This window comes from Poecilia reticulata, chromosome 6 (assembly GCF_904066995.2).
Source record: "Poecilia reticulata chromosome 6, P_reticulata-male-v2, whole genome shotgun sequence".
Lineage (NCBI taxonomy): Eukaryota > Metazoa > Chordata > Actinopteri > Cyprinodontiformes > Poeciliidae > Poecilia > Poecilia reticulata.
In genome coordinates this window covers 17,894,140-17,906,451 of record NC_088835.1, presented here as the reverse complement: position 1 = coordinate 17,906,451, position 12,312 = coordinate 17,894,140, and positions in this window count along the sequence as shown.

Genomic DNA, 12,312 nt, shown 5'->3' with positions numbered 1-12,312 from the left:
AGATAAGTCAAACATTCCTTTGGGAACAATCTTCAGCATTTACTTTGACTCCAAGCAAAAAACAAAACCAAACAAACAAACAAACAAACAAACAAACAAACAAACAAACAAACAAACAAACAAACAAACAAACAAACAAACAAAAAAACAGCTTGGCTTTGTTCAGAGTAAGGTAAATCACACCAAGGTGCAAATTGTTCTATGAAGTACACAGCCATTCAAAGCATGTCACATCACTTGTAATATTCTGACTGAGGAAGTTTTCCTCTGCCCTATTTAAGATACGGACAAAAAAAATTGGTGCCATTAATATTTTATTATTTTGCCCTTGTCCAATATGTCTCCATGAACCTCAAGCACCCAGGGTATAATCAGTGAAGGTAGTGGGAATTACTCTCTGCTTCCCTCTGGCAGAAATGTTAGTATATTTCTCCTCCTGTGGGGGTCACTGTTACCACATCTGAGGCAATGAGCCCCATCCAACGGTCCCACTGCACTAATGAGTTATGGTGGTGGCTGCACACAGACCACCAAATTTCTGCAACACTGAGCACATATCCTGACACATGGTCAGGATACACATACACAGCTCAAAGAAGTGTACAAGCATGCATGACAGTGTGTGTACAAGAGTCTCTTAAGACATCATTTCAGCTTTGCTCTCACTTGTTCGAGAAACAAAAGGAAGACAACCAAGCAACTGGTCTGAAATAGCTGCAGTATTTAGCACATTCCAGAACGTTAGCATTAAAGAAGAACCCCTGCTGGTAAGTGAGCTGTTCATGGTGGCTATAATGGACCTTTCCAGCCTGCCATGCTACTCAGACCTTTAAATAACTGCAGTACGCGAGTGCTTTCGATGCTCGGATTGACATTTTAACACACTGATTTTGTAACAAAACATGCAATAATATCACACAATGTCAAGAAACAAACAGAAGTAAAAAAATAAAAAATAAATAATGAGGAAAGAAAAATGCTCAGTGTTCTTTTCCAGTTTGGGAGACAACCAATTTTGCCAGTGCTCAGAACGACACCACCTGTCAGGTCTTGTCTTGCACCCCCAGACACATTTCTCTGTTGTTGAGACTAGAGTTTCAAAGTGATTGTTGGGATTTTACAGGGACAAACAGACCACCACTGTAAACGTCCACGAATGTCAGCAAAAACCCAGGTTTGCTGTGTTCATTTTGCCTCGCTGCTGCTTCGCCTAGGATGCTGATAATGACAGCAGAACTGCAGTGATGGCAGGAAAGCAACAGGAATTTGGTTTCACAATTTTAGTCACTATTTTCAAGGAGCTAACATGAGCTGTTTTGATATATAACTGTTGCTACGCGGATGAGGCTTTCTGACGTGATTTTCTTAAATTGGAGTGTGCATTGTATCTGATGAAAGTGACCCCTAGATGCAAAGCGTAAGGCATGGACATGAATGTGGATCAAAGGACACTAGATGACAGTGCCGGAGATGCATATTACATAAGCTTCTCTTGACCTTGTGCAGCCATGCATGATTGCATCTTTCAGAATGAGTACTCTTCATGTCAAGGGTGTGAGACATGGCCAATAGAGAATTTATTTAGTTTTTTTTATTTTATTTAAACAGCCAGGTGTCTTTATTATTTAACAATTGCACATAGTTGATAGAAGGCAGACAGCAGACCTTCAAGGTTACCAGGTGTTACAGGGGGTCATAAAGGCTGACACTAAACAGCGAGAATAGCGTTAAACTAATGGGACTGACAAGTGGAACTGAGAATTTTGGAATATTGTTGATTATTTAGTGCACGCTTTGTTGAAATAGCAACTTTTGGAGGATTCTGAAGCATCTCAGTTTCTAACTGACTATTTTTCCCTGAAGAGAGCAACGCAGATTGATAGGAGTACAGTGAAGATCATAAAGAGGGACTTTAAAGCCAAAATGGCTTTAAACTTAATGGCTGAATGTTGGACGCTTAGGGTAAAACAAACATGGTTTGTCTTCACAAATAATCTATTGATGCTCCTGTTTGAAGTTTTCAGTGTGACTGCTTTCCATGCATATTACCAGATATTATGTTCAGTACAGTAATCAAACGAATTAATTCAGTGTAGCAAACATTAAGCATTATATAAAATGCATAAACAGAACAGTGAATCTCTGTTATTCTCCCTTGCTCATGCAGTACAATGCACCTTACTTTTAGAATTGTATTTTTTCCTTTAAAAACTTGGGGGATAGGGTTTGTATCTAATTTTTTTTTTAGAAAAGATGGATACTGCACCTTCAACCAATCCGTCAATCAAACAATCAGTCAACCCATCAATAATTTGGAGGTCCACGGTTTTCTTCCCTACCTGATTTTATCAAATTGTTTTAGATCAGTGTGTTTGAGGTGTTGCCATATAGTGAGAAACATTTATTAGAATTTATTGACTTATTTTGCCTTGCTTTGGTAGAAGCATTATAGAGTTAATTCTTCTACAGCGTTAAAACTGTATTGATATGTTAATACGATACAAGCAGGATGTTTGCACAGCATTAGAATTGTAATTGCTATTGCAAAACTGCCAGGGTCTAGTTCAAGGTTACAAAACAAGATTCACTGTTTTGCTAAAAAGTCAGGTAATGGAATAAAAATGCAACTGATGGCTCGCAGTAAAGCTCTATGCAGAGCAGGATTCAAAGAAGTCATGAGATCAAACTCAACTTTAGAGGAATAGCTTGATTTCTTTGAAGTGCGTTTGTATGAGGCAACTTTTTTTTACAATCAGTAGTCTGCATTTGGCTTTCCACCAGTTTCAAGAAACATTCAGGGGAACCTGCAAAGAACCTCAGCTTCACTTCTATAAACATTATCAGCAGCAAAATTCATGAAAAAAATAAAATCAAACCTTTCAATGTGTAAATTTATGTTTAGATGGACAACAGGTCTGTTAAATGTTCTTTAGCCACTATCAGACTGCCTTTTGTGATACGGAAAGGCCAGGATCCCTTTGCATAAAAGCATCTGCTGAATCAAAAGTGTGCAAAACAAACCAGAATCTTTAAACTGATGCTGCCGGTGCTCTTTGCACAGCAAGGGTTCACTTCTCTGTGGCTCTCCCATCTTCTACAGCTCAGTTTTCTTCAAGACTAAATAAAAATGGGCTATGCAGTAACTCAACCAAACAAGCTGATCAAGCCAGCTGCAAACCCACAACCAATCATTAGGTAAAATCACTGTTCTTGTCAAAGAAAACTGCTGCCTTTCAAGTGAACATAAAGCAGATTGAAATAGTTCTTTCATTCCCCCCCCATCACTGAAGACTCTCTGAAGGCACTATAAAGAAAAAAGACGGACATAGTTACATGGGTGACTAAATTACATGTAGCTTCAGATCTCATTTACATTACTACTCACATGCAGTAACAGCTTTTCAATAGTTATTATATGAACAAACCTGCTAAAGTAGTACTTCATTTATGCTTAGCACAGTTTCTTTTAAACTTTAAACAGCACATAAAAGACATAAAATTCCAGAGATCTACGTAGGAGCCTATATATGTTAAGTCTTGTCCGTGTGCACACAAAGCAAAGGTTCAGACTAAACACTGACATACACAACCTAACAGAAAGCAGAAAAGAAAAATCTACAACAGAAATCTAATCCAACCATTGCAACCAGTGCACAAAAAAACAAGAAGATACCACAGCATCGATTTAGATTCAATACACATCTTTTTGAAGAACAAAATCTGTTCTTATTGTTACATTCCCACAGTACCAAGTAACTACCCCGTGTGCTATTGTGCCACAGTGAGATAACACCTATATATAAACCTAGATTGAATGTTCGCAGAATAGGGTGAGGGCAAGTAATTCACTGAGGTAATAAAGTAGACAGCTCCCATCACAGAATTGAATTAGGCTCACAACACAACTTCTGACTTATTGATATTCTGTTTCTTACAGGTGCTTTTAAATGTAAACGGAACCACTTTCGAACAGCTGACTGGGTTACTTTGCATTAACCACTTCACTAGGTTTGATAATCTGCTGGTGCCTTTTGTTGCTGGCCTTTGCACTTTTCTCTGCAACAAAAAAAATGTGTTATGTAGAATACCCTAAGTGCATTCCCCTGAAGTTAAAGGCCAACTTTTGCATTGAATACCAATACATTAAGTCATGGCAGCGATGCTGACGAAACAGAATATAATGCACTTAATTTTAACAGGCTGTCTCTTGGTATTATATTTAAATCAGATTTTGCGTAGGTCACTTTTAAAATGTCCTTTACATGCATTGTAAGGATCCATTTCTATGTATTAGGATCTCATTGACAATCTATTTATTCAAGTAATTTAGTCCAGTGAAAATTATAATAGAAAGTTGTAAAATATGATTTAGAAATCGAGAGATGTTTTTCTCCAAATTTGATGACTATGACTGACAGTTAATAAAAACTTTGCAATTAATGAAAAGTTGTTGTTTCTTATGCAATTTATGTATTGCATGGTATAAATAAAATCAATATAAGCAGCATTTTAAATGCAGGCATGTTATATTGTGACCAACTCTTTATGGAATTCTGATGAGTGAGGAACAAAATGTCCTTACTGAAAAAACTGGCTGTATGCAGAGTGCTGTGTACAAGCAATTTCAAGAAAAGTTGTGTGGAAGGAAAAAATGTGGCAAGAAATTCATGCAAACAAAAGGGATAACTGTATCTTCTTTTGAAGCAAAGCTCATTTAAGCTTCTGGGGGTGAGGTGTGTGGATGTGTGTGTGTGGTGGGGTGCGCGCGCGCACATGTGCGTGTGTGTGTGTGTGTGTGTGTGGGGGGTGTGTGTGCGTGTGTGTGTGTGTGTGCGCGTGCGTGCGTGTTTGTGTTCAAGAGACTCAAATAAATTGCTTCAGGCCTCCATCTGCTGACAAGTTTTATAAAGGTTGTGATTTTATTTCTTGCAGGTCTTGGCAGAGTACTATTGTGAGAAAGATAAGACTTAGCCACTCAGATGAGATAAAAGTTGGTAATAAACAACTTGGGCTTTCTTAGCTCCTCATCTGAGGAGATCTGCTGATGCAGTAACTCATTAATGCAGCTTGATAAGTTATTTGATGAGTACGTAAGAACTGTCCCCAGAAAGTTTTGTGTATATACCATACAGTACACGAACATACTTTATTGTAGGGCAGAATTTCTCTTTTAAGGTAATTTTATTGGACTCTTGCATTATTCAAAATTTCTAAATAATAAAAGAAAAAGAACAAACAAACTGTATTTGTGGCTTTTATAAGCAGTAAACTATGATTGCTTAAATTAATTGAAATGACTGCTTGTATCAAAACAGAGTGATCATGGTTGGCATCTGGTATTGAATGATGGAAATAAATTCATCTTTTGATGATATCAAAATGTATAGACATGCACTTAATGCTTGTTTTTTTTTTAACTGTCGGACACCAAGTAACTTGCAAAATGGTTGCGATCAAAATTTAAATATATATATAAAAGAAACATTTTACTGTCTTTAGACTATCTGACAAAACCTCCAGCAGTTTGTTGCGTTACCATGGAACACGGTTGCGTAAGAAATTCTTCATGTCAGCATGGCCTCCCTCCTTGCTGGGTAGTTGGTCTAATGTGACACTGGTGTGTGCGCGTGTGTGTGTGTGTGTGTGTGTAACATGTCTCCTCTCACAAGTGGAAGCTAACTTGTCAGCTCTAATCTCTGGCCTTTCTCCCTGGTGGTTCTCTGCGAGCTCAGGACAATCAACACTTGTTTCTGTCGAGGCAAAATAAGTTGTGGGAGGTCTTTGACATGGTGCTGGGCCCTCCTCCAGGTTCACTCATCCTTCTTCTCCCTGGGAGGCCCCAAGCGGGAACATTGGGGTGGGGGTCATGGTGCGCCCAAATGTCAACGATTCTTTTCCTTTTTCACAACCATGTGGCATTAAGCTCCTTTGAATTTACAGTATTTATATAGCCTGAATATGTTACACAAAATTCTAAATGCTATAAGTGCCTTTTATTTATCCTCCACACTAATTATCCCTGGAGTCATGGCCATCACTGTGACAATCCTGAACGAGACTTCCAGGCTTTACCAGTGTGCTGAGGACAAAAAAGGAAATTGTACAATGCATGGCTCCCCATACAGTATAATGGGGGCCCTCACAACACCTTGTCAGCATAGTCCTTCATGGTGGTCCGCAAAAGAAAAAGCTGAAAAAAGCAATTTTGTGTTTGGTTTACGCTCAAAGTCCAGGCATGAGCGATATGCATCACCGGAGGAACATTTTGTGCTTTGATACCTCATAGTGACTGTAGCAGACAGGAAATGAGATGGGGTTTTTCATTTCCCTGTTGCTATCTTCACTCACAAACTAAATAAGGACCTCTTTGCCACAGGGCTCTGATTACATCTACCTACTTTTCACATTCCAAAAGGAAGACAGCAGTTCTGTAATCAGGAATGTAATCTGCATCATGGCTTTCATATTTGTTGCAAATGCTGGAATATGGATGGGATCAGGAACTTGGAAAAAAAAAAAAAAAGTACTGTTAAGATAATTATTTTCACTTTCTGAGCTTGATGTTTTAGGTGAGCCGGTGAGGATTACTGATTGACACATCGCTATGCTAAAAAGATGCAAGCATAACAACTGATAGATGTCATCACTCCAGTAGCAAACAACACGCTTGATTTGTATCACATTTTTTGTAACTGGTGCAGAGGATGAATTGCAGACATCTCGTCTGCATATAATTTCCCGTTCTTTCACCTTGCTCATGCTCTGTTTTCTTTTTCATTTCTTCCTTTATTTCTTAATTCAGTGGATGTGATGATTAAGTTGCCCCTGTTCCTCATTTTTATTCATTTATTTTGCACGTGACCCCTGGAATTTGGCTTCTACGACATGCACTTGTACCTAAAATATTTAAGTTATTTTCTCCTCTTTGTCACATACTTTGTTTTTGCCTTTTAATCTCCCCTTTGCTCTCTCCTTTTACAAAGCTTTTCTCCTCTGACAACTCCCACATGCCCTCCTCTATTTGTCTCTCTGATTAATAGAAAACCCGCTTCCACAAGTTCACTTAAAATCCAAAACAATGGCTCACTATTTGAGTGGCCTTGGCCTTCATAGATGCAAGGGGAATTAAGGAGAAAAAGCAAAATCATTTGATCAATTCATTTGTCCACATGGAAATTAATTGGTCTTGTCTCTCAGGCATGCCTCTGTGGCCACAGTCACTCCCCCCCTCCCACTGACACAGAGGTTCTGCCTTTCCACTGGATCAGCTGAAAGTATAAACAGAGGCCAGCAGGAGCCTGTGTTCCCGCTGTAATAAACACTTTCATCAGTGTAATTATCAGTGATATGATTACACATGAAAGATAAAACACTGCTGTGTCTCAGATCTCAAAGGAGTTCTGAGCAATTTGTTTCAGAAGAGACTGACTAAGCATCTGCTCTGACCTGGATATGCACTGGGGTCCCCCAAAAGGCCCCGGAGGGGGTCTCTGACTGAATAGAGGGATGTTTGGGTTTCCCTGCCTGTTCTCGCTGTGGTCCGATCACACACAAGTGGAAGACAATGAATAGATGGGCGACACATCATTAACTGTTTTGACTTTTTTTGGCAGAAAGTCTCATAGGCCTTTAGTCTATGTTAGAACTTACTTAACAACAGGACAACAGTACTCCTTAAGCCATGGTCAGTGTATTAAGGCCTTTTGTAAATTCCATACAAAATGTGCACTTTTATACTATTCTCCCATTTTTCTTGACATTTTTAGAGGTTGCCAAGATACATTTGCAACAGACCTAACACAGAGACACACTAATGAGTAGTCAGAACTTGTACTTCCAAGTCCAGTTTTCAGTCACTATCTTTGCACTTTGTGGAGGCAAAAGTACTTTGTAAAACTCCAGCATGTACAGACAAACTATAAAAATCCTGCAGACAATTGTTGAATCACAAACCTGTCCGCTGAAACGCTGAAATGCCGAAATGCCGAAATGCCGCAATGCGAAATTCTTGGGCAAAAGAATGATAATCATAATTATATTCAGGGCACATTCAAGTTATTCAAATCAATATGCCAATATGTCATGTTATGTGGCTGTGATTATGCTGATACTTGCCAGCATCCCAAGCGTTTTAATAAAGCTTCTACTTTCACCTTAGCAGTTCCTGGCGAGGAAATGACAATGGCAGTGACACTAGGTGACCAGATATTGGTGAAGTAATTATTGATTTCAAACTTCCTTATATGCATAAGAAGTTGTACCCTAATAACTTCCACCAAACTCATAAGAATACCACAGTAGAACTGTTGAAGATCTTTCAAAAGAAAAAAAAAACATTACAAGAAGTTAGCGGCAAATGTATTTTATGAAAATAATTTATTACCAGAGATTGATTTTTTAAAAACATTGTGAACAAATATCTTCAGCAAAAATGCATGTCAAGCATGTGCTCCATTTTCTAAATAAGCAAATTACATTTCAGTTTCCTTAAGAATTTGATTTGATATGAAATGTATTTCATTCAAACACGGTTCCACAATTAGTGCAAAGAAGGACATTTCGAATGTCCTTTTGCAAAAAGTACCTCAACATTTCCTTTGTATTATGACAAGAACATATTTTCATTTTCCCACCTAATTTGTTGATTGCTTGCTACTCTAGGACAGTTGATTTGACAGTCGCAGTTTTGTCCTGACGTGAAGCATAAAAAAAAAAAATAAAACATTGGAAGTTGAGTTAGCATCAGGGTGCATTCCAACGAAAGAGAAGGACGCCCTGTGAAATGCTGATTGAAAAGAGGAGAAAAATCAATCAAGCGAACTTCTGTGATTGACGGCTTGCCAAGGTGTTGTCTGTGGAGGTGTCAAGAACTGCACAATTGCTCTCCCCCATCCTTCCTCTTTCTGTCACCCCCCCCTCTCAATGCACACCCCCTACCATTCTGTCTTATCCATCACTTTCCTCTTCACCCATCATCACACGGTCGTCTTCTCCCTAAGTATCTCACCACACTTCCCATGGTATCTCTCTCACGTTTCACTTCATTGTTCCTCCTTTTCCATGGTTTCACAAGCAACAGCCCTTTCTCCCTTCTGGCCGCTTCCTCATTTTCCGAGCTGGCATTCATCACCAGGCATTTAAAGGCTGCAGACTGACACTCCTTTAATCTTGTTGTTCAGTAACCTTCAGAGGGAAAGAAATAGCTGCTCCACTTCTGCTACTTCTTTAAATCTACAACAATTCATCCCTTATTCATATTAATACTGAAGAGGCTGTTTTGTGTCATTTATTTTCATTATATTCTCATATAAGTTACACTGCTGGGTAGGAGGGAAAGTGCGAATAAAGAAAGTGGACCATCTGAAGTCAAGCCTCTTCATTTTTCAAAAGAAAAAAAAAGAGTACAGTCTATTTGGGTGGGCTGACATATATAGCAGTAAAGAAAGTCATTAATGTTATCATTGTAGAATAAATAAACTTGACACAGTAAAGTATTCATTGTTCCATTACTTTGTCTTTTACTTCTTTCTGAGTGATTATCAGAATGCTTCGATCTTAAAGAAGGTGAGGAAACACGTCTCAGGATGTTTTAGAGTCTTTTGAGTCATTAACTGTGATTCCCTCTTATCTTGCTTTAACGTGGACATTTTTGCTATAATTCTGTGTTTGGATGTGATGCAGCTGCAAGGATTTTGTTAGAAATTTTTTTTTTCTCTTCTTTACTCTTGGACGTTTGTTATGATATGAAAAATGACAACAACATTCCCTCCCCACAACCGGGAGCAGCTGATTAGCATCTCAAAAAGCTAAAAAAAAAATAAATAAATACCTCGACTACAGCCCAAAATATCAAATGAGTTGAAGTGTTGTGGACATGGAGTCAGAGCCAAGAGGATTGAAAGAAGGAGGAAGTTCAAGTCATCTCTTCCATCAGTCTTAATAGACATTGTGAGATCATTAGCAGGTAAACTGGATGAACACCAAGACGGAGCTGAGGATTTTGCTGACCATATAAGTTAACAAAGATTTAAAAACATGTGACAAATGTAAGGAGGTGGATTAGCAGTGCTTGTGAGCAACTAATGGTATAATCTTGGACATGCTGTTGTGTCATCTCTGCAGCATAGATATTGAATTGTTAGCATTCAATATTTGGCCATAGGATTTAAATGAGAGTTTACCAGTGATATTTTGGCAACCTCTCCCATCCGACCATCAGCTGTTGCCAACGCTGCATGTAATGTCATCAGCTCATTTTTTACCAAGCTACAGAACAGGATCATGTTTTCTAAAATACGAGAATAATCCAGTACAATTCAAGTACAAGTTTGAAAAAAAAAATGCAATAACGATATTGCAGTATTCAAAATTTAAGTGTCATGTGATTTTAGTGAGAAACTAATGGGTGTGTCTATGTATGACTTCTCCAGCACTACAAATAACTTTCCTGTTGGACCAGTGACACTGTTTTACTAAACACAGTGCATTGAGTGTCCATGTTTTCTGTTAAGGCTGAAATGTGTCAGTGTCTATAAGATGAAGAGACTAAATTGTGACATTCGCTCTGATGTATGTTCTTCATGTGACACATTGTAAACAACTTTCCAGGGATGCCAGTGGAAATAAACATGCAACTACTAAAAGGGTTACAGTGCAGTTCCAGAGAAACAAATAATGGGTTTTATTTTTTGAATGAACAAATGCAAATTAGCAGAGAAAAATAAAAACCTCAAAGAAATAAATGCTCAAGTGTTGGTATTTCTTACTTTACTGCAGAGCCATTGAGTCGTTTATCTTTACATGGCATCATGAATAATATGCAGTTTGCTACAGATGTATTGCAACTGTCAAATGTCAAATTAAGGTTCAGCATTATAGATATTAGAGATACTTTCTCCCAAAATGACAGAAATCTTTATTAAGTGAAACAAAATAACACGATCAAGAAAATAGAATATGTCTCAAATCTGGATCAGAACATCAACAACCAAGATTTACATGTATGTTAAACTATTTTAGAAACCCCTTCGAAGGAAAATTATTTATGCTCACCACTGAGAGGGGTGCAAGCTTTCCAGTCCTGCTCTCCAAGTTTCCCTTCGTCCTTGAACATGTGCTGAAGGTAGGCTAAGGGAAGTGCTTGGAGTCATTTACCTCCATTTGAGACTGTTCGTTGAGTCGGGATAGAAATCTAGGAATCAAGCCCCGCTGAAATGACTTGTCAGTCAGTCTGCTCCTCTGTATTAAAAGTGCCGTGAAGACATATTGACTCAACCATCCCTGAGTGCCCTTGCTGGTTGGCTTCTAGACAGAGGAAGCCTCGATTCTAATTATAATGGGAAGACAAATTCACCCCAGCAGGCAAGCAAAGAGAAATGCAGCAGAGTGACCAAAATGATGAATCATGTCTTTTACTTCTGCAGCTTAAAGAAGTTCATTATTCTATCTCTCACAGCTCTCAGCATGCAGTCAGTTAGTACCAAAATGATGAACTGTGTTTGTTTAAGGGTATCAACTGCAGCAAAGTTTTCTTTAGGGCAGAGGACTAAGTGTGATTTGTTTGATGATGACTCCAGGCTTTGTAGAACGCCAGAGCAGTCACACTGAGGTGTATTTGCAATTCAAACAGATCTTTAACTGAGTGCATACAATACAATTTTAACTGTACATACGGCCTATTTAGGTGGGTTACATGGTAGTGCAGTGGTTACCATTGCTGCCATGTGAATTGACTTGAATTGATAATATGCTCTATGTGGATCTTAAAGTGGACTTAATTCACTTTTTACACATTTTAATACTTCAGTCACAATCGCAGGGCACCGCGCCTACCTATTCCAGCCGAGCCCAGCCTCTCACATAGCAACGGAAAAAAAGCTCTAGCAGGTTTGGTCAGCTGGTTTTAGTGCTGTGTACACTGTACAGTGGCGGCTGGTAAAGACAAGTGTTTTATTGCTAACTTACTCAGCCGGATGCATCCTTGATGGTTGTGCAGGAAGCGCCACCGCTTCTGGGTATGACTCAGGGTGAAAGACGGACAGCTGTACAGTTGTGCATGTGTTTGCAGCCATTTTCACGTAGCCAGCCCAACTTATTTGGATTTAAAGTTACGAGAGGCCTTAAAATAGCTCATTCAGAAAGGAGTTGAAAACAGCAAAAATTGAGCAGGGAAAATCTCATTATCCGTGAATAATACTTTTGTAAAAAATGTAATGAACATGTTTTGTGTAGTTCGTAACCCTATCCTAACTTGTTTAAGGAAGCATAATGGACGCCTTTTTAATATGCTTCTCATGCAGATATTCGTGATTT